Source organism: Mesocricetus auratus, unplaced genomic scaffold, assembly GCF_017639785.1.
Source record: "Mesocricetus auratus isolate SY011 unplaced genomic scaffold, BCM_Maur_2.0 Super-Scaffold_100010, whole genome shotgun sequence".
Lineage (NCBI taxonomy): Eukaryota > Metazoa > Chordata > Mammalia > Rodentia > Cricetidae > Mesocricetus > Mesocricetus auratus.
In genome coordinates this window covers 34324913-34351254 of record NW_024429194.1, presented here as the reverse complement: position 1 = coordinate 34351254, position 26342 = coordinate 34324913, and the positions used below count along the sequence as shown (strand labels likewise).

General features: G+C 52.9%; 1 protein-coding gene across 3 annotated transcripts in view; it reads right to left on the bottom strand.

The window, feature by feature from the left end:
* The window catches only part of Tns1 (tensin 1), a 217469-nt gene that overhangs the window by 189992 nt on the left and 1135 nt on the right, over positions 1-26342 (bottom strand). The window lies entirely within an intron of this gene.

Here is a 26342-nt window from a genome sequence, read left to right as displayed (position 1 = left end):
CTTTAGAGTCTGGGATCGAGTACCCCTGGCAGAGCACCTCTGCTCACGGTCCAACAGTGCAAGTACAGAGTGAGCGGGTTCTCTAGTCCTATCAGCAGGTTCTAGCATGAGATACTAGCCCAGAGCACCAGGACTTCATCCTCATGTCCACCGAGGCCCCTCACAGACAACCCAAGGCCCTGCCCCCAAACTCAATACCCCTCTACGACTAAGAAATCTGAGTGCTCCTGTGGGAGGGAAAGTAGAGTCTCAAGCAGGCCCTACCCAGCCCTCATTTCCCCAGCCGACACAGGAAGAATCATAGACACAGCCTGCCCTCCTCTTCCCCCACCTCCCCTCCACCAGCGCCCTGGATGGGGACGGTGTCTGGGCCCAATCCTGATAATTTTTAATAAGCTCCTTCCCGGCTCCATGATTTTGATCTCTTTCCCAGCTCTAATTTCCTGCCTGACTCGGGCCCTCAAAAGCTGCAAGAGGCAGCTGTAGCTGCTTATCGCCCATGCTGCAGCCCCCAGGTCAGCCCTGGCTCCAGAGGAGGTAGAGTGGACCATGGCGGGTGGATCCTCTCCTACCATGTAGATGAGGAGAGGGAATTGCTGCATGGCTGGATCCACTGACCTGGTCTTGGCTGGCCATTTCTCACTGCAAACTGTTCCCAAAGCCGAAAAACCAGTCTCTGCAACATCTGAACTCGGAGCCTAAGGGGCAGTGACTGGGGCTCTAGCCTGCACTCCCCAGGGGCAGTGCCTGCCTCCCAGCCAATCCCCAGGGACAATGCATTTTGCTGCAAGGTTTCTAAGCATATCTTAGGTGACTGGGGTAGAAGCCTGCTGGCACCTTTCCCCACTGCGGAATGGCAGAGAGGGAAACTGAGGTACAAGGGCAGCGCCTGTGAAAAAGGAGCTGGAAGTTTCTAAGGAGTAAGACAAAGGAAAGACAGACCATGAGTATCTTTCCATGCAAGAGTGAGGTCAGGACTAAAACATCCTTAATTTTTGTTGAGTCCCTTCAATAGAGTGAGCACATTGTTAAACATCTTACATAAATGACCCCACATTCCACACCACAATCGAACGATGTGGGTATTTTTACAATTTCCATTCTACACACAGGAAAACTAGTAGAGGCAGCTGTCATAGCCCAGATTCTCAGCTGGTAGGTAAGAATGCCAAAATTCAAAGTCAGGGAGACCAGCTCCATCGCTGAGTCCTTTAACCACAATGGTCTACTATGCCCACCATTCTGGAGCTGAGCTGGCTCCCCCAAAAAAGTGGAAAGTAGATTTAAAAAAACCCACAGCCCTCAGCCTCTAGAAGCAGGCCCCTCATAGAGGCTCCTGGAGCAACAGTCAAGCTATTGGGAGCCTCCCCGCCCCTCCAGAGGCTAAGTCAAGATTGCTGATCATATGCCCAGTTCCTTATTCTAACCATGGCCCACATAAACTACTTTGAGGGCACTACCCAGGATTCGTCTAGAGGAATCCTAGAGAAGACTGCTTAACCAGGACCCCAATCCTCACTACAGCAAGTGCCACCTCACCACCGTCCCCCAAAATCCACCTGCTGATCCTGCACTGGGAGCCCATTCTCTCCTTATCGGTTCTGAGGCCCCTCTGCCCTTCGGAATAGGCAGAAAGTCCTTGCAGAAGCCCACTAGAAGCCACTGCCTCTGCATCTCACTTATCTTTCTGCATTAATTCCAGGCCCTCTGATATGGGGGGCTCCAGGCAAAGGCTTCTCTTCCTGCATAAATTTCAAACAAAACTCCAAAAGGGATCCCCTGCCCCCTAATTTACAGGACCATTCCAAGACTCAGGGCTATCCTTCAGACTCCCAATGCTGAGTGCCTTTGCACTGTGGGATGGCAGCTACTCCCACTCCTGGATCCGCTAGTATGATGGACCAGGGACTCCCCAGGATTCCCTACGCTGATGAGAGAGAGCCAAGCTGACAAGGCTACAACAGTGAATCTCAGAAAGTGAGCGGTAATCCATCAAACTTAAGAGGGATGAAAAGGGTGGGCTGGAGGGCTGGAAGGGACCAGGTGTCGCTTTACCTGGCTGCGAAGGCAGAGGTGCAGGGGCAGGAGGCAGGAGAAGAGGTACTTGCCCCAGCGGATCACGCAGGAAAAGCACCAGCTCAGCCGAGTCATGTTGCCTGGGGAAGTGGGTGCCCGGGAAAGTGGGGGCTCGCGGGTGGCAAAAGGAGGACCAGCGGCGCTAGTTGGGGATTGAGGGGCAGAAAACCAGCTCACTGCGCCGGGCATCTCCCGGGGCTTCTGTCCCTGAGGAGCAGCTGGGGTATCCTACCCCCTCTAGCGGGAGGAACCGGGCAGCAGACCCTCGGCGAGGTGCCAGCCTGGCTCCCTCTCCTCCGACCCCCTTCGGGCAGCTGCAGGGCGCTTCCACCCCGAGGGACTTCCTCGGCTGCTCCCTCTCTCCTCTCTCCACGGCGCCGTGCCAGCCTCCAGCCTATGCCACCGGCTTCCCCGGCTCTATACCCCTGCAACTTCTGAGGCGGTAGGGACCCGGCAGAGGCGGTGCCAGGCGCAGGGCGGTCGCCTGCGGGAAGCAGGGACAGCAGCATTGTGCTCGCGCTGCAGTGAGTGTGAGTGTGTGTGCGCGCGCGAGAACGTGGATTCCCTCCAGGCCTCCCTCCTATTCCCAGATTGCTCCCCAGAGCATAATGTGATTAACTTAAACGGAGGCCACGGGCTTCCACCGCCCAACAGAAACCTGTATGCGCAGGGCGAGCAAGGGGACACAGAACTACACCCTATGATCCTGGCCACACCCCTACTCGTCGTCGGGGATCCCTTTCCAGCCCACTCCAGAAGTGAGGGCGTCCAGAGTCCAAAGCACCCCAACAGGTTGATTGGAAGGACCACGCCTCCCTTCTGCTAGGGTGAAGCGCGCTCCTCTTCCTCCTTTCACTCTGCCCTGCCAGGTACCACTTCCCCTTCACTGTGGGACTCTGGAGATTGTAGATGCGTTGCTTTCGGGGATAGTGTTTAGGGTCACCACTCTAGGACCCTGAAACAAGAAAAGGAAAAGAAAGGAGAGAAGCAAGGCTCTGGAGAAACAGCCAGACAAAGGCGGACAGAGTCAGAGTGGGGGAGTGGCGGCGGCAGCCAGGGCTGAATTTCGCCTGAATCTGTGGCTGCCGAGAAGCTAAGAGGGCAGCGGGCCAGGACCAGAGGGAAGGGGGCGGGGAGCTGCGGCTGCTTCCTCAGCAACTGGACCTTGGGGCCTCTCAGACCCTGGCCCCACTCCCACCGCCGCAATCCCCATTTCAAGGCCAGGTTTCCTGGGGATGTGTTCTGCTGTCCCCTAACCCCCTGGGTCTTTTACGACTTGCAGCTAAGGGCCTGAGGACTTCTAGCCAGTTACTCCTGTCCCCATACTCCTCTGCAATGCAGTGGCATTGACAGGCCTACACCCCTACACCAGCCTCCCCTCACCCCCTCACCCCACAAGCACCTTCCCCGCACCCCTCCCCAACCAGGCTACACAGGATGGGAAAAATAGTAAAAGGCTGGTTAGAGAGAAAAGAGGCAGCTCCCCCTGTACAGGAATAGACAGACACAGGTCAGCTTCTCAATGCTAACTATCCCCAAGCCAGGGGGCCCCATGATGAAACTTCAAGATAAAGACCGGAGGGCTTTCAGGGAGCTAGGTGGTGAGAAGTGGTCTGTCTCCATCGTGTGAGCCCATTCTTAGGAGGTGGGCCTTTGTCTGTGCCCACTGTCCCCGGTGAAGTCCCTGGCACCACTCAGTCCTGTTCCAGATGGGAGAGGAGCCTTCATCCTCCACAGCCTTCCCACCTTGGACCCACAGGAAACAGATTGAGATGAGGATATGGAGTATAATTCATAACATGTGGAATGACACTGAATTGAAAGGAATCACTTGTTGAATTTTTAAAGATGGGAGGAAGTTCCCCAGGTAGAATTGGCCATCATGAGGCCCTGTCCAGCCTGAGGGAGGAAAGCAAGATAGCTTTTCCTTCAAAGTCTTCTCAGTGCTTAGGGTATGACTGACACTCCACAGAACTGGGAGGAAGAAGGGCGGCTGGCGGGAGGAAGTTCCTCAGGTAGAATTGGCCATCATGAGGCCCTGTCCAGCCTGAGGGAGGAAAGCAAGATAGCTTTTCCTTCAAAGGCTTCTCAAAGTCTTCTCAGTGCTTAGGGTATGACTGACACTCCACAGAACTGGGAGAAAGAAGGGCCGGAAGGGAAGGTAGCGATGGCCAGACTCAGGCTTCAGCAGCCTGGAATCCTAGACAGGGCTCACAGGCAAAGCTCTCCACTTGCAGCCTCTGCACCTTAGGCCTACGACCCTCCCCAGAGAGAAGGAAGAGTGTGACACACAGGACAGAAAGCCAGGCCTGCAGCTTCCGGGAGAGACCTCACAGCTCTGCCACACCATGAGAGTCAACTCCTCCACAAACCCTCTAATCCCACCAGCCTCTCCACACCCCACAGAGTCACTCCACAACCTCCCTGAAGGTGCTAGCAAAGACCCTGTTTACTTCCTTTCCCCTCAGAACTCCCTGGAGGAAGAGTGGGGATGAGCTTCCAGTTCCCAGAGGTCTCTTCCCACACTTGTTTTGTCTTGAGACAGAGTCTTACTATGTAGTCCTGGCTGACCTGGAACTCACTACATAGGCCAGGCCAGCCTCGAACTCACACAGATCTGCCTGTCTCTGCCTCCCGAGCGCTGCTATTACAGGCCTCAGCCTCTGCGACCTCCTTCTCCTTCCAGTCTTGCTCCCCCTACCCCCTCAAGTCACTCAGGGCACCAGCAGCCCCGTCCAGTTCACAGGAGCTTCTTGGCATATGCCCCTCCCTGCCAGCTCCGTTTCCAGGCCTCTGGGCCTGAGGAACAAAGGCACAAGGTTCCTCATTCATGGATCAGATGCACAGACTCAGGAGACAGTGGCTTAGAAGTGAAGTGTGGTATGAGGGAGGGATTAGGAGCTCTAGGTGGGACCCTGTCTGTTAGAGAGCTTCACCAGCGGGCACACAGAAAGGCTTCTCTACTGCTGCCACGAGGGTCCTTAGCGACCTCAGTTCTCATCTCTCCCTCTCCAGTGGCACTTTTGTTATATCTATTTTTTGTTTGTTTACTTAAATGTTTATTTGGGAAACATGCACATGTCATGGTGTGCATGTGGAGGTCAAAGTTCAGTTTTCAGGAGGCAGCCCTCTCCTTCTACCAAGTGGGGTGTGTGGGTTGAATTCAGGAGGTCGAACCTGGCAGCAAGCACTTACACACATTGAGCCATTTCACCTGCCCCACTTCTAAAGAGCTGGTCACCATCCAGCGAATGACTGACAGCTCTTCACCTCCCTGTCCATAAAGCACAAATGTCTCCAGGCTTCCACAGACCCAGGGACCTGATTTCCAGTTCTGACACCTTCCTTTACCCTCCCCCTCCCTCCCTGCTGGACTTCAGATGGGCACAGGATAAAAGGCTGTGTTCTGGGTTCAAGAGGGCTGGAAAGACTAAAAATTTCTTCCTCCACTATGATCGAATGATTGCATAAGCTCCTGCCCACCCCACAACCCTGCCACTATGATGGGCTGTATCCCCCTCAAACTGTCAGCCAAAATGAATACGTTGATTTTGTCAGGTATTTTTTTGTTTGTTTGGTTTGGTTTTTGTTTGTTTTTTGAGACAGGGTTTCTCTATGTAACAGCTCTAGCTGTCCTGAAACTCACTCTGTAGACCAGGTTGGCCTCGAATTCACAGAGATCCACCTGCCTCTGCCTCCCTAGTGCTGGGCTTAAAGGCGTGCGCCACCACCACCCAGCTTTGTTGGGTATTTTTAAAAATAAATTTTATCTGGTTTTGCGAGTGTGTGTGTGTGTGTGTGTGTGTGCGTAGGTAGGTAGGTAGTTTGGTAGGTAGGTAGGTAGGTAGGTAGGTAGCCACAGAGGCCAGAAGAGGTCATCAGATCACCAGGATCACATTTGGTGAGAGCTCCCTGATAGAAGTGCTGGGAACTGAACTGGAAAGAGAATCCAATCCACAGCAAGTCGGGGTGGAGGCCGTCTGTGATCTGCCCACCCCCACACCTACATATTCTTGGGTCATGGCCAGGGAGATCCCCTTTTCCCACTGCAAATCAAGGGAAGAAGGAAAGTGTTCCCAGAGGGGCCAGCGCAGGTGTCAGCAAACGAAAGAGCAGGTCACTGCCCAGCTATGCCCAGGGACAGCCGTGGGAGGAAGGTCTACCAGGCAGTGTAGCACAGAGTCTCCTCTGTGTTATCCCCTAAGGGCTGCAGTGACCCAGGTTGGTTTTGTCTTTCAGGACAAAGGCGACTCCTGTTAGAGGAAAATCCCTGAGCATTTGATCTCGGGCTCCAGGTCTCACTTTCACACCTAGAGAGAGATGTGCAAGTATGGCTCCCTGGGGACCTCCCAACCCTTCTCCATGAAGGGCTTGGCTCCAGCAACCCCCTGTCTTTCTATACCCACCACCCGCTCACAACCAGAGCTAGAGTCCCTACCCTCTAGTCCCAGCGAGCTGAGTCTCAGGTTGTGCTCCTGACCCTTCAGCTCCAACTCCAGAGCTGGGTCTTCTCAACTGTGCGTACAAGATCAACTACCCAACCAGACCCAAGGCATAGAACTCGCACCCAGTCCCAGGTCACTCTGCCTACAGAGCAGGGATTCCCACAGAACAGGCCTGACACAGATGGGCTCCAGTGGCAACAGTTCCAAGCTGCCTCCTCTGACCAGCCACAGAAGTCTTTCCATTACCTCCAGCCCTTCTGTAGGCACTGATAACTCATTTCCTCAGAGTTCTTGGCACTATTCCTTGTTGATATATCTAATTTTCATGGCCTCCTCTTCTTCCCCAGCACAAGGCCAGCTCTAAAGGACACAGTCAGTCACTCCCAGATACACCCTAGTGCCTAGCACAGGATCTGACATGTGGGGTCTAACGTGGGCAGTAAACATGTGCTACTTGGTAAGTTGGCTAAGATAAGCAAGTATGGAGGGAGAGACATCCTTTCCCATTTGCAGATCCTGGTCAGTGGTCAGTGGGCTCAAGTGTCACTTTGAGAGTTCTGCTGTCACTGCAGTTAGGCCAACAAGGTCTTTCTGCCTCCACTCCACCCACCCTGACAAGAGACACGATGGTCCCTCTTCAGAACCAGCCCTCAAACATCTATGCCAACTTAGAAATGTCCCACTCCTTCCCTCCCCCTGATTTTCACAGGATCCTGGGACCCTGAAGAGTACAGTGATTTGCCAAGGGTCACATGGCCAGCAAGTGGCAGTGTCAAAGCTGGTAGAGGCTATTGCTATCCCACAGCTTAGCATGGTAGCCAGAAGGAAGGAGTGCAACGGCTATCCTCCTAGGGGAGTCCCTTCACCACTGCTAACCTACATCTCTGATCTTTGAAAGCTGGGAAGTTCCTCTTGATACCTAACCTCCAGTCCCCCCTCTCAAATTCCAAACTGTCTCCTTGAGTCCGCCTTCCTGGGGGAGAAAAGCTTGGTCACTCTCTCCTACACAATAAACGCCTTCAGACACTGGCAGCACGTTACTCCAGCCCCCTCCTCTCCCTGCCCCCACTGCTCTCTGTTCTCTGGGCTGAGAAGCCTGGCCCTCTGGGCCCTTTTCCAAATGATTTCCATCACCACTCAGCTGCCTAGGACATGATTAACGGTGGGTGGGGGAGGAGTAGGGGACACGCCAAGCAGGCTATTGATCCACTAGGGACCCCCAGGGTGGAAAAAGGAAGGGCAAGGGTTCTAAGGCCACCCTGGTCATCCCTTCACCCTGGAGTGTTCTTTGCAGTGCCCAGAATGGAGACGGCAGGCCTGGGAGCTTGGCTGCTGGGTGGGAGCCCAGGCTCCCACAATAAGATTACAGCAGGGAAGGTCTAATTGATTCTGATGGATCTGAAAAAGGCGGGGATGGACGGAGGGTAGGAAGGAGTGCAAGGAAGGAGGCTAGCATAGGGGATCAGGAGAGCGGGTCTGGGAAACCCCTCTGCTTCAGCACTAGCTAACACAATCATGGTGCACCCTGCCCCCACCACCACAGCCCCTCCCCTCCTGGGAAGCCAGTTACTGCCAGCCTTACCTCCAACTCCACAGAGAGACAGAAAGCTGACCTAAAGCCTCAAGACTAGGAACCCAAACGAGAAAGAAAGGCAGAGACAAAAGCAGTCCCCGGAGGGAGAGATGGGGCACAGCTTGAGGTGCAGACAGATGAGCAGATTCTGCCCACCCCCCCTCAGCCATGTCACTTCACCGGGCCTCTTTCTCAGCCCACTTCCAGAGCAGTGTTTCTGTAGTACGATCAGGGGGAGCCTGAAGGTGGACCCCCTGAACTCTCTCCTGTACCGGCCTCAACCTACAGCTGTCTGAGAATGTGGGCAGAAGCCAGATCATTTAGGCCCCTTTAGGAAAGGCAAGGACCTCCAAGAGAAAACTCCAACCAGGCAGAAGGAGGGGGATGAACCTCAGACTAGGGCAGGGAGAAGAGCGTGATTGGAGGGGGGCACTGAGGAAACAGGGCTGGAAGAAGGTGGATAGCTCCTCCTCCCTTCTAGAAAGGGCAAGAGAGGAAAGAAAGGAGAGATGGCACAAGGCACAGCCAGCCACCCAAGGACACTGAATAGAGAAACAAGCCAGGCCTGGCCTCATCCAGACTGCAGAAGCAGAAGGTACTGACAAGTCAGTCCCCTGGCTTAGCCCACAAGAGATGAGTTGCTGCTGCCAGTGAGAGGGAACCACAGGGAGGGGGTGGTGTGTCCAAGTTCAGGTCTCCAGAAGGCTACAGCCACCATGACCAGGAGCCAGGTCCCCAAGGCCAACAACCTGGGTCCCTTGGCTCCTTAGGACAGGTCCAGAACAGGCTCCTAGATGGTGTGATGGGGTCAGAGGCCCGCCTAAATGCAAGTCCTTTCCCACTCCACAGACACAAGAAACATGGCACCCCAGTACCCTGGTTGGTTCTAAGCAGCTTCAAGTCGAAGCTTAGGTACTCTCCTTGGGGTCTGCAGACCCCCACCCAAATCCAAGTGGTACAATTCGGATTCCTCCTTACCCTGACCCCAAAACTCCCAATCTCACTCCAGGATCCCTTGAGTTCAGTTTCTGACACATTTTGTTCTTGCTCTGTCCGGTAGCTTCGGGGAAAAGTGTGGCCAGCCAGTCTCAAGGAGACCAGAGACAAGGTCCCATCTGGCCCTGTGAATGGACTCATCTGGGTCCCAGCCCCTCTGGGAGCCTCAGAGTGCTCATCTGTGAAACGGAAATCACCTCCCTTATCTCCTCTCAAAGACCCAAATAAGAAAGCTACAAAATGACTAGCATTCAAATCCTGACCCTGGAACCCTTGAGGCACGTGACCCCTAACCTGAGCCACTATTAATATCCTCTGGAGAATGGCGATAGGAGCAGACCTCCCAAGGCAGCATAAGGAGTAAATTAAATGTACAAATGCTTGTACCAGCTTGACATACCAAAGCACCCTTAGGTGCCCAGACCGGGGATCAATAGGAGAAGACGCCCTGGGCCTGTTTCCCGGAGCCCTTTTGTAGGCTGCCAGCTGCCTACCGACCATCCATTCACCAGACAGCACTCCAGCCAAGGCCCTCCACCAGAGCACGGTGTCTAGAACACGCAGTTCATACCCCAGGCCAAGCATGATCACTGAGGGAGATGAGCCAGGTGTCCCAAGAGGACACCAAAATAGTGCTGGCGAGGGATGGGAAATCGGCCAAAGAAGAGACAAGATGGGAATGCGTGAATAGGCTTGAGGAAAGAGGGGAGCAAGAAGCTGCCTCTCAGAGAACACAGGAATGGAAGTTCCATAATGAACTCCTGGGACCCCACCCCCGCCACAGCTGAAGATGAATGGAAGAAAACAGGCCAGGGCTGAAGCAGAAAATACTTAAGTCGGACAGCAGGAAGCACCTCCAGTGAGATATCCCACTGCCAGAGAGACTTCTGTATCCGCCCTACCATTCTGCCCTCTCCTCTTTCAAACCCCTCTAAAACAGAGTCTTCCATTTTCAGCACAAAATTCCTCTTCACCTTTTCAGGAGTCTCCACTCACACCCTCCTAGGAAGGATCTTACAAAAGCCAGAACTCACACCTACCATCCACAGGTCTGAGTAGTCGGACCCCCTGGGAGACAAGGCCACTTTCCAACCAGACAGCTGCTCCCATCCGACTCTTCCCCAGCTGGGCTGCACCTGGGCCCTCCCACCTGGCTCTGTTGCTCTGGCCTTCCTTCCCCAGGCTTTCTGCCTGTAGGAGGTAGAGTAAGGGTTCACCAGCTGAGGGTGTGGTTGGAAATGCAAGGAGGAACTGCAGCCACCTGGGGGACGTGGAGGAACCCCACTGCTATTTCCATGCTTGAAGGAGGGGCTAGGGATCAGGAGAAAGGAGACAGGCATGTGGGTCCCTCATGGGCCTTGGATTAGAAGAGGCTTGCTGGGCCCACCAGGAAGAGCAGGGTCACAAGGATTTCCCCTAGAAATGGAAAAGCAGCAGTTACAGGAGCTGCCAGGCCACACTGGACCCCAAATGACAGTGATGACATTCTCCTGCCTTTACCTTCCCCCCAAACTCTACTCCTGCAGAAGGTTGACTCCCAGTCCCCAGTAGAAGACCCAGCCTCCTGAGGAGGGGGCTCCTAGTGAGGAGAACAAGGGTCTCTAAAGGGGGAGTGGGCTAATCGCCTATCACATTAGCGCAGGCTGGCAGGCCCAGGGCTCTTCCCAGACAGGAAGTCCAGTGTCTGCTCACAGCTCCAGCAGATGGTGACACATCTCCTAGTGTTTGTCCTGTGCGGTTCCACTTCCCACTCGCCACCCATGCGTGGCCTCAAGACTGCACTGCAGCAAACCGACAGAGGGAGAAGAGAAATGGGGACACGTGGAGAAGGCCAAAGAAGTGGCCCTCCAGCCAGCCTCACCCTCAAGCCAGCTTCCGTCCAGCAGACAGCCTCATCCTCAAGCCAGCTTCCCTCCAGCAGGCAGGCTCATCCTCAAGCCAGCTTCCGTCCAGCAGGCAGCCTCACCCTCAAGCCAGCTTCCCTCCAGCAGGCAGGCTCATCCTCCCCTTCACAGGTAACCGAGCCGGCCCTGAACATCTTCACCCCCAGCCAGGAAGCAGCCATGTACTCACCCTTCCAAGACCCTGGGCCCTGGGCCTCCCCATCCTAATAGATCACTTGTTAAATGTTTTCATGAGCACCCCTGACAACAGTGTCAAACTTGGGAGAGCTGGAGGGAGATGGGTGAATGGAAACCATAAACTCTGGCATGCAAAATCCCAAGCAGGCTGCAGAGTAGCCAGGAAGAAGCTGGCCTCCCAGTGCAGCCCCCATAAGGCTCAGGACTGATGGGCACAGACATGATTGGGGACGAAGATGAACGTGAACCTGTGCACAGGTTTTACAGGAAGACCAGTAAAACACTGAAGAAGCCATCACAGACCAGATCTCCCTTCAGCTGCTAAGACAGGAAGCTATTGTCCAAAGAAGAGAGACATTGCTGGGCCTGGGGACATGGGGCAGGCACTGAAAAGCAAGTGTGTGTTCACTCCTCTGGGTGGTAACAAAGTGGGGTCTTCTCGGAGATCCAATAAACCCATGTGTAAACACGCAAAGGCACTGACAGGAGTTTGCCTGTGAAAACAGTCCAGCCTGGGAATGGGATGCTATTGATCCTAATTTAAACACTGCATGGAAAACTGGGCTCCAGGCATCGGAGAGGAGCTTTCCAGATAAACCATAATAACTAAAGCCACCTGGAGGAAGCAGCATAAGGAGAAGAAAGGCTACAAGGTGATCACCATACCCTTGGGGGAAGAAGGAAGAAATCACATCCATGCAATAAGAACGGAATGCTATTAAATGAGAAGCCTTTAAGAGGGCACCTGAAGATCTTGGGGTCATCAAGCCCTGAAGCCCCAGCAGAGCCACAACTGAGCCTGTGTCTGCCACATATTTTGTTCCCTGTGCCACTTTAGCAAAGAGTAGGGATCTCCTCTCTTGGACTCAGCAAGGCTCTCAGGTCCCAGAGCTCACAAGCAAGAGCTTAGCCACATTTGAGACCAGCAAGGAAATGGAGACCTGGCTATGAGGAGGGTATACACAGGCCAGAAAGAAAAAGATGAGGGACCATAGGCTGGAATTGAAGACCAATGAAGCCTACCAGCCCGGAGAAGTTACAGAGGAGACTGCTGACCCACCAAAGGTTGCTCAGTTGTTGCCCAAGACACAGAAGACCTCCATTATCCAGGAAGGAAAATGGCTGCTCTCAGAAGTTTGGCTGCTACTCAGCAACTCAAGCATGGAGGGTTGGCTCTCCGATCTACTGTGGCCCAGGCCACTGCCCACGGCCTGGAATGCTGTGCTGTGCCCGCAGTGTCCCGAGCTACACTTGGGTTTAGGCCACCAACACTTACCAGCTAGGACTCCTACACTGGCCTTGCCCTCTCTCTGCCTCTATGTCATCCACCAGCACCAGTAGTTCCCTGCTGAGAGTTGCTGGGGTTCAAGGTACTCCAGACTCCCCACTGCAGCAGGGCGGTAGGGAGACCCCAGGGCCCCAGAAGAGCATGTATCCCAAGGCAGCTGCAAGGGACATGTGGGTTGGCTCCTACCTTTGCCCCAGTCACCAAACATGTATCTATTTTTATCTAGAACACAGAAGGCAACCAATCAGGGTAACTCCAGCTAGGGTCATCAGGCTGGCCAGGGCAAAGGGAATGACAGTGCCCTCGGGGAAGCTGTGCAGGTTAGGAGAGGGCAAGGAAAAAGGGACCTATGTTCAGGAGGGGAGAAGAGGAAGAGCCTCCTTAGAACTGGTTTTAAGGATGAAGATGAGGCCTACCCAGTTTCTCTAAGACAGATACTGCGAGTGATCTGCCGGCCAGCAGGCCAGTGTAGAGAGAAGAGAGACAGGACAGGAGACAGTGATCAAATCAGAGAGAGAAGGAGGTGGTGGGGGGACAGCAGTGTGGATGACTTGACCCCTGCCCTACCTGCTCCAGGGCCCGGAGGACTCCATCCCCAAAGGAACCCAGGGTCTTTCCTCCTGCTAGGACCACTCAGCCTTGGTCCAGGGCCCCAGAGTCCCTGAACCCTTTCAACACCCATCGCTACTCGCTACTCACTAACTTACATTGGAAATAAGCAAGGCTGACTGGGGTGGGGGGGGTGGGGACACGGGGCCTCCTGGAAAGAGAGGAGACAATGCAGAGGGAGAAAGGGTGTCCCTTTGTCCCTCCGCAGGCTTGGGAGCTCAGATCCACACAAAGACCTTTACAAAGGGCCTTTGGCTTTCAGAGGGGGAGATAAATGGAGAAGGAAGGGAGGGGACAAGAGAGACCCCAGAGCTGGAAATGCCCCTCTGTGGGTATGGGAAGCAAGATGGAGGTTGTTCTCACAGCCCTACACACCAGCTACAGAGCTCAGGGGGGTGGGAGTGTAGGGCAGGCTCTGGGAGTGGGGCTCATGCTCCCATGGGAGGGGGAAGAAAACTGGGGTCTGGAGTCCCCGCTGGAGGCAACTGAAGGAGAGATCACTGTGCAAAGTGGTCACAAATCTAACCCCACACTATCCCTGAAGAAGGTGGCAGCCACAGAGAGCTGCTCAGACCCCTTCCTCTTGCTGGAGCTGGGGCAGGTGCTGTGAAGGGGCCAGGCTGGAGATTCCCATGGAAACTCCCAGGGGCAAGTACTGCTGACTAATCAGACAAGATCTTGACCTCTTACAGCCAAAGGACTCCTTCCCCGTGAAAGGTCCAGGTGGAAGGACTAGCCAGCTCAGAACAGTGGCTAAGATGAGGCCAGCATAGCACAGGATAGTGGGGCCTATGTCCAACAGTTTGCAGGGTGACAGAAAGGACTATTTATTTATTTAATCAGGGGTGTCATCGTTCATGAGAGGTGGTCAGAGAACAACCAGCAGACACTGGTTGGCTCTGTCCACCATGTGGATCCCAGGGACTGAACACCGCTTGTCTGCAGCAAGTGTCTTTGTCTCTGAGCCACCTCTCCAGCCTGAAAAGGCTGTTTTCAAAGGCATCAGTTGTCGTCATTGCTAACTGCCCACCTGCCACATCAGAGACCCCAAGCATAGGGTCCTCCAAATAAGCAGATATACTCCTCTAGAAGGGCCTTCGTGCAGACAAATGGAGGGGTCAACCAGATGTCCCAGAAATGACCTTCCAGATTCAGGAGACAAAAATCTAGCTGAGCACCTGCAACATGCTGGAAACATTGTATCTCTCAGCTCCTGACTCCTCACTAACCGTGAAGACCTGTGTGCTCACTCTGACATCCTAGGCACAGGATCAGACCCCCAACTCCATCATCTCATACCTGCCCCCTGATCAGTGTGGCTCCTGGGCACAAGATATTTCACCACTAGCCCTCCCTCATTTTGTATCCAGCCTTCCATGAGTTTGTCTGTCCCCAAGCTTCACCTGATGCCTGACCCCCAGAGAGGAGTTCCAGGTCAGCCTGCTCCTACACCATCCACAGCTGACCTCAGCATTCCAGCCTGCAGACTAAAGAGAGTGACAAGAGAGCGAAAGTAGATGCCAAGCAGGACAGAGTGCAGGCTGGCACAGACAGTGCCACCTGCCCCCTGTCCCAGAGCTTGGCATATATCATGAAGCTGGCTCTTCTCAGAGGCCTGGTGTGGTGGGCTACATTCTCCCTGTTTCCCAGCTGAGGTCACTGAAACTCAGAGACATGAAGTCATTTTCCCCACAGCAACCAGCTAGGAAGTGTTAAGAAATGATTCGCCCAGCCAGCCTTATCCTCGGGTACCTATGCTCAGAAGCCATGGAGCTTCCTTTGAGAGTCTCTGGAAGTGGCCAGCCGTCACACCCCTGGGAAGGAATTTTGTAGGAAACAAGAGAACTACAGAGAAACCGCCCCCTGCTGTGGCTCCACTAAAAGGCAAAGGAGTAAGGGAGCCCTGCTTAGCATAGTGAGTGGCTGGGGGTCAGGAGGCCGGCTGGGTGCCTCCCACGTCTCAATGCAGTCTGCCAGCTGCTGCTGTGGGAGCTGAGGGGGCAGTAGAGGAGGGGGACAGTCTGGCCTGACTGGGTCTGAGCAGACCGCCCACAGATGGCCTCAGCTTGGCGGCCAGAAAAATTTGCTTTTGCTCCAACTTCATTCCTCTAATGCTGTTACAGCTTGGCAACTGCCGGACACCCCTGCCCCACACACCAGCCAACACCGGGAATGGTCAAGGTGAATGTCAGGGCTCAAGTTCAATTGTCCATCACCCACCCGCCCAGCATGGGGTCGGATGGGGAGGGGGGCTAGCAGACTGCCCATTTCTAAATACCATACCCTAGGACTTTTCCTGGCCCAGTGCGCAGTGCCTCAGTTTCCCCTTCAGCACTGAGGCACTCAAGCCAAATCAGAATGGGGAGGGCAGGAATGGTATCAGAGACCTGCGGGAATCAGCCCTCCCTCTAAGTATCTAATTCACAGACACTCATGCAAAAGTCAGAGCCCGGCAGTGAGAAGCCAGAAGGCCTAGAATGGACAGTTTACTGCCTGCACCTGCACACACCGCCATCTCTTCTAGATGCTTAAGTCATCCCCAATTGCTCCCCAAGCCATCTCCCACACACCAAAGACTCCAGTCTTTTCTGTGTCCACCACACAGTTTGCAAAGACTGAGCACCCCCAGGAGAGGAGCAGGAGAGGACCACGCTAAAGCACTATGGACTTCTCTGGTGGACAGCTTTGCCCCAGGGATTCTTTTTTTTTCCACCCCACCCCCCACTCCTGCCCCATGGATTCTACAAGCCTTGCTGAACCCCCCTTTGGGTGAAGAGGTCTGGCGCCTCCTCCACCTCCACCCACTCTCCCAGGTCAGACTTGTAGCAGTGAGAGACTCTCAGTCTCCCTACTCCTTCCACCCCAGCAGGCTGACCTCTGACAAGGTCCTCCTACTTCTGCCCCTCACATTCCTGATACATCTTATTTCCTGGAGGGCCAGACGAATACTATCGCACCATATGTTGTCAGTATGCCATACACTGTACTAAAGCCTATTAGGGCAGTGGGGGAAAACTGAGGCACATAAGGGTTATATAATATACGCTACGCATCCATACACAATCTGCCATAAAGTCTATGCTGGACTCGGTGTCACTCCCAAGCCCATTGGGAAGCTGCCACCCCACACAGTCTCCTCTATTGCAGAGAAGCCACCTGTTTTTGCAAGACAGATACCCAGGAAGGAACAGAGTTAGAGCATGGAAGCTGGCCACGAAACAGAAGAGAGAGGAGGACTCCCAGGTTAGGAGCAGGCCAGGGTCCAGGGCCAGAGGCAGCAAGAGAAAGGAGATATGGCCAGAGGGTCCTTTCCTACCCACTTACTCTCTGTGCCTCTGGCCATAAACCATCAGCTCCCCAAACCCAACCTGCCAGGAATATGTCAGGGACACGGCCAGTAGGGCTGAGCAGTGCCCAGTCCAGGACTTCTACACTTAAGACTTCCACGGAACCCAAGTCCTGACATCTCTACACCTACTCACCCCTATTTCCCATTCTGCAACTCTGTGAGACCCACATGCCTGGCTCAGGTCTCAGGGTCCCAACAAAGCCAGGCCTGTCCCCTGGGAGTGAGGCCTGGGCTGGGCAGCAGGTGAACAGAGCCAAAAAGACAAGACGGAGAGCCAGGCATACTAGATGAGTTCCTGGCTCAACAACCTACCCCGCCCAGCCCAAGTTCTTAGACTTGGGGTCGGGATGTCATAATAGAGGTGAAGTCAGGGACAAGGACAAATAGCTTCCCAGAGGTTCACTAAGAGAGAGGGAACTACTGGCTAACACAGCACCCCACCCCTAAATACACACCATACAGACAAATTCCTATGTGGTCCTGTCACATGAGAAAGACTGGTCAACAAGTTCCAGTCACCCCATGCCCTGCCCTCCATGAATCCTCTACCCTGTGCTTTGAACAGATTAAAATGTAGAGACCCGCCCCCCCCCACCTCCAAGGCCTCTTTACAGCTCACAAAAGTCTCAAGGTCAAATCGTTTATCTCTGCATTCAAGCCCCTTCTTGTCAGGCCATTTTCCCACCTTCTAACCCTTCCTTCCCCCTCTGCGTCCTACTGAATTGCCAACGCCTCCCCTCATTGCCCATTCAAAATGTAACCTCCTATGTGAGGGCTTCCTAGACAACCTCAGGCAGGACAGATGTGGACAGACAGCACATCTGTTTGGACGGTGAGCCTCACTGGGCCACAGCCCCCATGAATGGACTAATGTCATTACCCTTGGAGTTGGCTGTTATCTCAGAAGCAAGTCTCCTAAAACAGCAGAGTTCCAGAAAAGGGAAATGTTTACTGAGTGAAGAGATAAGACCCAGTAGATCAGAGACCTTAATGAAAAGTCCTGAAACTCTAAAACTTTCTAAAAGGGAGGGAAAGCACTTCAAGATACAGGTGTGGGCAAAAACTTCCTAAGCAGGGCTCCAATCACATAGGAAATGGTGGCAACAACTGACAAATGGGCTCTCGTAAAATTAAAAAGTCTCTGCACAGTAAAGAAAACAACCAGGGGAAGAGGCAGCCTTCAGAATGGGAGAGAATCCTCACTAGCTATCCATCGGACAGAAGATTATTGTCTAGAATATACAAAGAACTCAAAAGAAATTAACAAGGGCTGGAGAGGCAGCTCAGTGCCTGCCACACAAGCATTAGGACTTGAGCTCAGAACCCCAGTAGCCACATAAAAACCTGGTTGTGGAGGCCCCTGTCTATAACCCCAGCATGGAGGAAGGTGGGGGAGAGGGGACAAATCCCTGGAACTCATTGGCTAGCCAACCTAGCCAACCAATGAGCTTCAGGTTCAGTGAGAAGACCCAGCCTCAAAACTCAAGGTAGAAGGGCTGGAGAGATGGTTCATGGGGGAACTTGAAATTCAACCCCCAGGACCAATATGGTAGAAGGAGAAAACTGACTCCTTTAAGGTATCCTCTGACCTCCACACATGTGCTGTGGTACACACACACACACACACACACACACACCACAAACCACATAAATAAATAATAAACACAGACTTTTAAAAAATCAAGGTGTGGGGGCTAAGGAGACGACTTGGTGGTTAAAATACTGCACAGACCTCAGTGCCACTGTGGATCTCTAGAACCCACATAAAATACCAAGTGAGCATGGCAGCCACCTGCAATTCCAGCCTCAAAAGACAGAGACAGGATCCCCAAAGCAAGCTGGCCAAGACTACCCATAGATGAGCTCTGGGTTCGACTGAGTAACCCTGAATCAATGAATAAGGTAGAAGAGGAATCCAAGATGATTACTGACATCAATCTTGGGCCTCCACATACACACCCACATGCCTACACACATGTAAGCATGGACACACACACACACACACACACACACACACACACACACACAACCTGGGGGGAAAAACTTGTAAATAAAAAATAAAGATTGAAAATGGATTAGGAAGCTACTTGATTTTGATCTCTGGCCTCTACAGACACAAGCACACCCTCATATACATTTATATACAGCCATACATATACCACACACAATAAATAGTCAAATAACCCAATTAACAAATGGGCTAACGAAATAAAGAGACTATTCTCAAAAGATGAAACACAAGTAAACACTTTTTTTTAAAAAGTCCAATCCCACTAACCATAAGAGAAATGTAAATTAAAACAACAGTGAGGAAGCCAGGGAGGCAGAGATAGGTGGCTCTCTGTGAGTTCAAGGCCATCCTGGTCTACATATGGAGTTTGAGGCCAGCCAAGGCTACATAGTAAGACCCTATCTCAACAACAACAAAATACTGCATTAAGGGGCTAGAGAGATGGATCATTGGTTTAAAGCACTGGCTGCTCTTTCAGAAGACCAAGTTCAGTTCCCAGCACCCACCTGGTGGCTCATAACCACCTGTAACTCCAGTTCCAGAGGATCCTACACGCTCTTCTGGGTTCCCCAGGCTCTACACATTCATGGTACAGATATACACACAGCCAAAACACCTGCACACATAAACTAAAAATAAGTAAATACATTTAAAAGAGAAAACTACATTGCAATTTCTTTCATTCCAGTCAGAATGACAGTCATCAGGAACAACAAGAAATGGTTAGGAGGCAGACCAAAGGGAACGTCTATACACCCCTATGTAAGTCAGTACAGAGGTTCCCCAAAACACTAACAATAGATCCTCCATCGGACTCAGCTATAGCACTCCTGGGTATCTACCCAAAGGACTCCGCAGTCACACATCACAGAGGCATCAGTGTCCACTGCAGCACTTTTCACAACAGCTAAATTAGGGGACCAACCTGGAATGAATAAAGAAAAATGCGGTTCCTGGCTGGGGATGGAACCCAGTAGGAGAATGATTACCCAGCATTCCTGAAGTCCTGTATTTCATCCCCAGCACCACCATAAAACTGTGCCTGCTGGCATGAATACCTGAAATCCCAGCAATTGGAAGTTCAAGGTCATCCTCAGCTACACTGTGAGTTCAAAGTCAGCCTGAGCTATATGAGCCCCTGTAATCGCTGGGTGGTGGGAAAGAAAGAAAAGAGCCCATCCATCTCAGATGTTCTATTTCCTGAGCACAAATTGACTGAGCCTCTCAGTAAAGCAGTGAGGATGCACACAGTGCTTGAGGAGGGTAGGTGGATGGATGGGTGGGTGGGAGAGGAGAAACTAGGTGACCAAAGGACAAAGGGCAGACATGTAAAAGGGGAATGGAGGAAGAGACGGTGGGAGGGATGGAAGCTTGAAAGATAGCAGACTCATGAGAATTGAGAGGCTCCTTCTGGGTGTAGAATCAACATGGCACCCAGGACCACAGCCCACAGAACACGGGACTTCATTTGCATCTGAAGACTCTGGAAGATCATGCCTGTGCTCCTCCAAGCCACTCTTGACCCTTCTGACTTCAGCTTTGTCAAGATGGGTAGGGTGAAATGCATGCAAGCGGATAAGGACACGCAGGAGTTTCTGCAAAGGGTGCTGGCAGAAATACCTGGAGCAGCTGTGCAAAGGCAAAAGTTTACACTGAAGCCAGGAGACACCTTCTCCAGTCTCCCATGACTGCCACCCACTGCCAGCCCTAGCTGGTTGCCAAATCACATCTCCCGTTTCAGTGGTTTCAAACCTGGCAAAGTCCTATCAGCTGACTTCATTCAATCCTGCACGTGCTTCTGTTGACCTTCAGCCACACCCAACCTTGAATCCGTTGGTCAAACCCTAGTTCCTATCCTCACACAGGCATCCTCCACTCCACTAAGCACCCAAAGAACTCAAGTCCGGGTGGAGCCCACGTTTGAGGGGGAGGTCAAATAGCTCCACCAGGGAGCAAGACAGCCCTTCCCAATCCTGTCCATGTGGGTGTGGGTTTTCATTTAGGCCCTTTCTCTCCCCTCCTCCCCCCAAAAAACCTTGTGAAGTCCCTGGAACACCAAGTTCATTGAAACTTAGCCTTGAGATGAGACCCTTACATATAGACTTACCAGGGAGACAGTCTTTGAATAAACATTCCCAGGGTGGCCATCAACTCTCCTGTTCCCAGCCAGAAAGGAACATGAAATTGGGGCCAAGGAGATGGCTTCATCGATAAAGGACTTGCCATACAAGCATGAGGACCTGAGTTCAGATCCTCAGAAACCACATCAAATTCTGTCACGGGTAGCATGCTTCCTTAAACCCAACACTTGGGAAGGCATGGGTAGAGACAGGCAGATCACTGGAGCACATTAGCCAGCCAGACTAGTCAAATAAATGAGCTTCATATTAGGTGAGATCTGGTTTCAGAATAAGGTGGAGACTTAATCAAGGAAGACCACCTGATATTAACTCCTCTGGCCTCCACATTCATACGAGCACATGTGTGTGTGAGCAGGCACACACACGAGAGACACAGAGAGACAGAGAGGTACACAGATACACACAGAGAGAGACAGAGACAGACAGATAGAGACACACAGAGAGAGGGGTACACGGATACACACACACACAGAGACAGACAGACAGACAGACAGAGAGGAGGGTACACGGATACACACACACAGAGAGACAGACAGACAGACAGAGAGGGGTAGATACACACACACACAGAGACAGACAGACAGACAGAGAGGGGTACACAGATACACACATACATACAGAGAGACAGAGACGGACAGACAGACAGACAGACAGAGAGGAGGGTACACAGATACACACACACAGAGACGGACAGACAGACAGACAGACACAGAGGCACACGGATGCACAGAAGTGGGACTCATCTATTTTGCTGTCCTGAGATAGGGCTCCAGACACTGGGGCTGTTCAGGCTAAGATAAGTAACCGGTCAGAAGCCTCGGGTCTTGGGTCTCTGGAAACAGAGGAAATTGGAAACCAGAGCTGGGATACTAAAAGAAGGGGGACCCTGGGAACCAGCCGCCTTTGAGTAGATGGAAACCTCTACTCTCGTCTGTTCCCCTGAGGGCTGCCTTAGCTTGCCTGCCCTTGGCACTGCACTCTGCCAGGGGACACCGGCAAGTTCATACAGCAAACACGGAGGCAACAGCTGGCTTCTTGCCCATCTGGAAAGAGAGGAGGAATGAGGCCCCACCCTCAGCCTCATCCCCTTCTGTTCCTGCCAGGGACTGGGCCTGCCCAAAACAGAACATAAAACTGAGGAGGCAGTCAGCTGAGTGCCACCTAGGCACTGCAGTGTCACTCTCTAGCTCTTTTTTCCTCCTTTCCCTCCCAAGCCCCACACTGAGGCAGCACAGAGGTGGCTTAGTTACCACAAGGGCGAAACACTAGTGTGCCAGGGAGTCTCTTCTCCCTCCTCAGAATGTCACTAATGCTTTAGCCAAAATATCTGGTATGCTTCATCTATAGGAAGAGTTCCCTGATTCTTGTTGGGTCTTCCTACAACCACCAACCTGGAATCAGACTTTCAAACTTTCGATCACCAAAAGCCACTTATAAACACAGAAGTTAGGCACAAGAGCCCCTGATGTGCTGGGCGGTGGTGTACGCCTTTAATCCCAGCACTGGGGAGGCAGAGGCAGGTGGATCTCTGTGAGTTCAAGGCCAGCCTGGTCTACAGATCGAGTTCCAGGACAACTCCAAAGCCACAGAGAAACCCTGTCTCAGAAAGAGAGAGAGAGAGAGAGACAGAGAGAGACAGAGAGACAGAGAGAGACAGAGAGACAGAGAGAGAGACAGAGAGAGACAGAGAGAGACAGAGAGAGAGACAGAGAGAGAGAGAGAGACTCTGATGCCTACCAATAGAGAATAAGTCAATTGTGCATCTTTTACATGATGAAATACTGCCCAGTCAGGAGAAGGAGCAATCTACAACCATGTACAAGAACAGGGAAGCAGCCATAGTGTGAATTCTAAATCAGGCACAAAAATCCACACTCCATTCTGTCCAGGTCAGCCTATGATGTCAGAAGGCAAGATAGTGAACAACCCTTTGAGGGGGAATCAGTGAGTGGTGGGAGGCAGGAAGGACAGCATCAGGGTGCTGGGCTGCAAAATTCAATTTCTCTTCTTCCCCCTCCCCCAACCCTCCCCCAACTGGTGATGAAACCCAGGGCCTTGTACACCTACACAAGTCCTCTATGATGAAGCTGTATCTCAAGATAACCCCCCATTTTTTTGAAACATGGTCTCACTATATACCCCAATCTCCGCCTTCACTCACATCCTCCTGCCTCAGCCTCCTGAATTAGTTAGGATCATAGGCATAGCACAGGTTCTGTTTTCTTTCTTTGTTTCTTTTTTTTTTTTTTTTTTTTTTTTTTTGGTTTTACGAGACAGGGTTTCTCTGTATTGTTTTGGAGGCTGTCGGTCCAGCCTGGCCTCGAACTCACAGAGATCCGCCTGTCTCTGCCTCCCGAGCGCTGGGATTAAAGGCGTGCGCCACCACCGCCCGGCCAGGTTCTGTTTTCTTGACTCTACGTGCTGAGCACAAAGCTGTAAGTGTCTGAGTTGCAGGGAGCCTATACACGCTCCTGGGAAGTACTCTAGCTGACCTGGGGAATGTGAGGAGTCACTCTGCCATCTCATCCTACCTCCACACTCTCCCTGGGCCCCATCCTACCCAGTCTCAGCCTCACTCTGCCTTCTCCATCATCATCTCCTTCCCCAAAGGCTGCCCACCTGCCCAGGCTCCTGGCTTGGCCTCCACTTTCACACCATAACTGTGGACTAGGGAAGGAGCTCACATGGTGCCAGAGCAACTACAGAAAGTCTAAACTTCTGTGGGAAGTCTCACCACCCTCCATCCCAGGACCTTTGAGCATAGCACTCCTTCCCCTAGATCTTTTCTCTTCCCTGCCTTTGCCCCAGCCCCCTGAGGAAGCACCACTTCCTCCTTCTGCCAGTCACTCGACTATCATCACAAGACAGGCTGACCACACACACACACACACACACACACACATGCACACTCACACACACATGTGCACACAGGTGCACACACACGCACACACACCCGGCACTGTTACCAGGGAAGGAGCATTTGTTCGAGTCCTCTCTGCAGTCATCTTCATCTCTCCCACCCAATGGACAGTCCCCTGGGGCAAGAGCACGTGCTGTCTGACTTCTGCCCTGTCCCCAGATTCTCACCTGATGCCACTTGTTCAAAACTACTTGAATCAACACGGAGCAAATGAGCAGCCGGGCTCCTATCTGGCAGGAGATAAAAAAGCAAAAGTTGCATTTGGGGACAGAACTCCCACCCTCTGGGGCCAGGACACCTGAGATAAAGCAGTAGTTCTGGCATTCACATGAAGTGTGACATCAGGCAAGTCACTTCCCTCCTCTGAGCCTTGGGGTGCTTATTGGTGAAACACACAGCAGATGGAGCAGAGCCAGGGTAAATTTGGAGAGATGTATGGCAGTGTTTGTGCATGCAGCAGCTGTGTGGGCAGGTGCACACTTCTCCCTGACAAGAGCATCCATCGTTTCCATCACATTCTCACCAGGAGCTGTGGCCACCTCAGCTTCAGGACCACAGACTAAGGTCTTGTTCAGCTCTGGAGCCCTAGAATTCTAGCAAGCAGAAGAAAAGGAAGTGACCCAACCGCAGGACCGGGAGCTGGATTAGACACAGAACTGGCCGTCCTGTGGGATGTTACATCAAGGACTACTGCAGGTCTGCTAAACTTCAGGGACTCTGGGCTTAGAGAATCGCAAGGCCAGAGGAGTAACCCCAAAAGACGGCTTTCGGAGAGAAGAATAAGCCTGAATTCTCTTTCTGTGGCTCCCGCCACCATCAGACAAGCATCCACTTGTCTTGGATACAGCACAGAATGAGGAGGCGAGGTTGGCACCTAGAAATGCCTGCCAGGCCCTTTGGCGCCCAGGTCAGAGAATCTTGGCGGGAACACTCAGGAGGGATGCCAGTCCCTACCCTCCTTCCTCTTTGGCCCCCAAAGGAAACTCAGGAGGTCTCAGTACGCACAAACTGTGAGGGTCATGAGATGGCTCAGCAGGTAACGGCACCTGCTGCCAAGCCTGATGCCATGAGTGTGGTCCTGAGGACCCACAAGGCAGAAGGAGAGACGTGACTCCCACGGCTTGTCCTCTAACTTCCACATGGCATGTGCACGCAACACGCACACACAAAATAAACACGTTTTTAAAAATTACTGATTAAATACGTCAGCTGAGGGCACAGAACCCACACTCAAGACAGTGAAAGCAGGCAGCACCCTCCAGACGGGGAGGAGGGGCAGGTCTCAGATGCAGGCCTGCTAGTGTAGTCAGAGCCGTGGAGACAGAGTGGGTGGGGGTAGCAAGAGGGGGCAACTCAGCAGAGTGAGAAAGGCAGCTGCATAGGAGACAGGGATACCACAGTGGGCAAAGGGGGCATCATGGGCCGAACAGCAAGGCTGAGAAGGGAGCCAGAGACGTGAGCCCAGTCTGCCTCCGGGCAAGAAGCCGGCCCATGGGATGGGCCAGGCAGGAATGGCGGCTGGCACGTGTCTGTGGCAGTAGGAGGGCCCTGGCTACCAGCCCAGATGCCTGGTAGCTTCTGAGCTGGGTTCCTGGGAGGGTGAGAGCACAAGAGATGTTTATCCAGAACAAGGGCGTGAGTATCACACCTCCTCCAGCAAGGGCCCCAGTGATAGGCACAGGCTCCTCGTTCTTTACTGGGCTGCGTAGTCTCCTGAGAGCTACCTGTAAATAGGGTCTTGGCTAAGCAAGAGAGCTGCCGGCCCAGCAGCCCCTGCTTGAGCCAGGACCTGGGCACTTGGCTGAGAGGGAGCCTTATCCATGCAGATAAGGGAGGGAATGAGTCACAGCAAGCTTTCCCAAGAGGCCACTGGAAAACCAGCTCATCCAAATGCAGACAGACACTTGTCCCCCAATACAGACATCCCTGTCCCTGTCGCTGTCACACAGGGCACACACAAATCCCTCCCTCCCTCCTCCTCTCCTGAGTCACCAACCTCCAGTGCCTCTGGTTCTTCTCCCGAATCTCAGCCCCAATTATCCATCCCTGCCCACCCTTACATGCCCAGTGGGTATCCCCCACTATGTCAAGGCTGACTGCAGGGAGAGTGGGAGGGAGTCAAAGACCTGAACCCACAGACAGAAAGAGAGGAGAAAGGTTGGGGATCTATCTGAAAAGCAGCAGCAAAACAAGGAAGTGGATGGTCTCTGCCAAGCAGGAGGTAAGAACAACAGTGTGCCCTGGAGTCTGAGATGCTCCCAGGGAGCAGCTCAGATCCACCCCCAAGGCAAAGCCCGGGATTTGAGATAGGAAGGACCATTGAGTCCTCACTCCTCACCTCCCCTGGACACTTTGCAAGACAGAGGAATGGAAAGCTCTGAGCCAAGGGTGGTAAGTGGGTGGGTGGAGGAAAGCTATCCTAATGACGCTGGAGGGATCTGTCCTCTAAGAACTCTAGCATGTCACCCCAGTTCTCTGCCATCACCAGTAACATGGGACGCTCAATTCATACTCCCAGGCTCCCTAAGTCGTCCCCCCAGGCTCCATGAGAATCCAGCTAGGGCACCAGCCACTTTGAGACACAGATGACAATTCCATCCCCAAACCTGTTCCTCACTGTACCTAGCCACTGCCTTGCAGGATAGAGCATTTTATTTACAAGTTCCCAACCCCATACCTGTGGCTGTGACAGATAACCACAAGTAGGCTCTCATCTGTGCCCTAGAGGGACAGCGAGTCAAGTGGTGCAGAGGGGCCTCTTAGGCACTTGACACACTCTCGCACGTTCATACATAAGAACACACGAACACACAGCCACATTGGCCTCCCTGCTGTCCACAAGGAGGAGCTGGG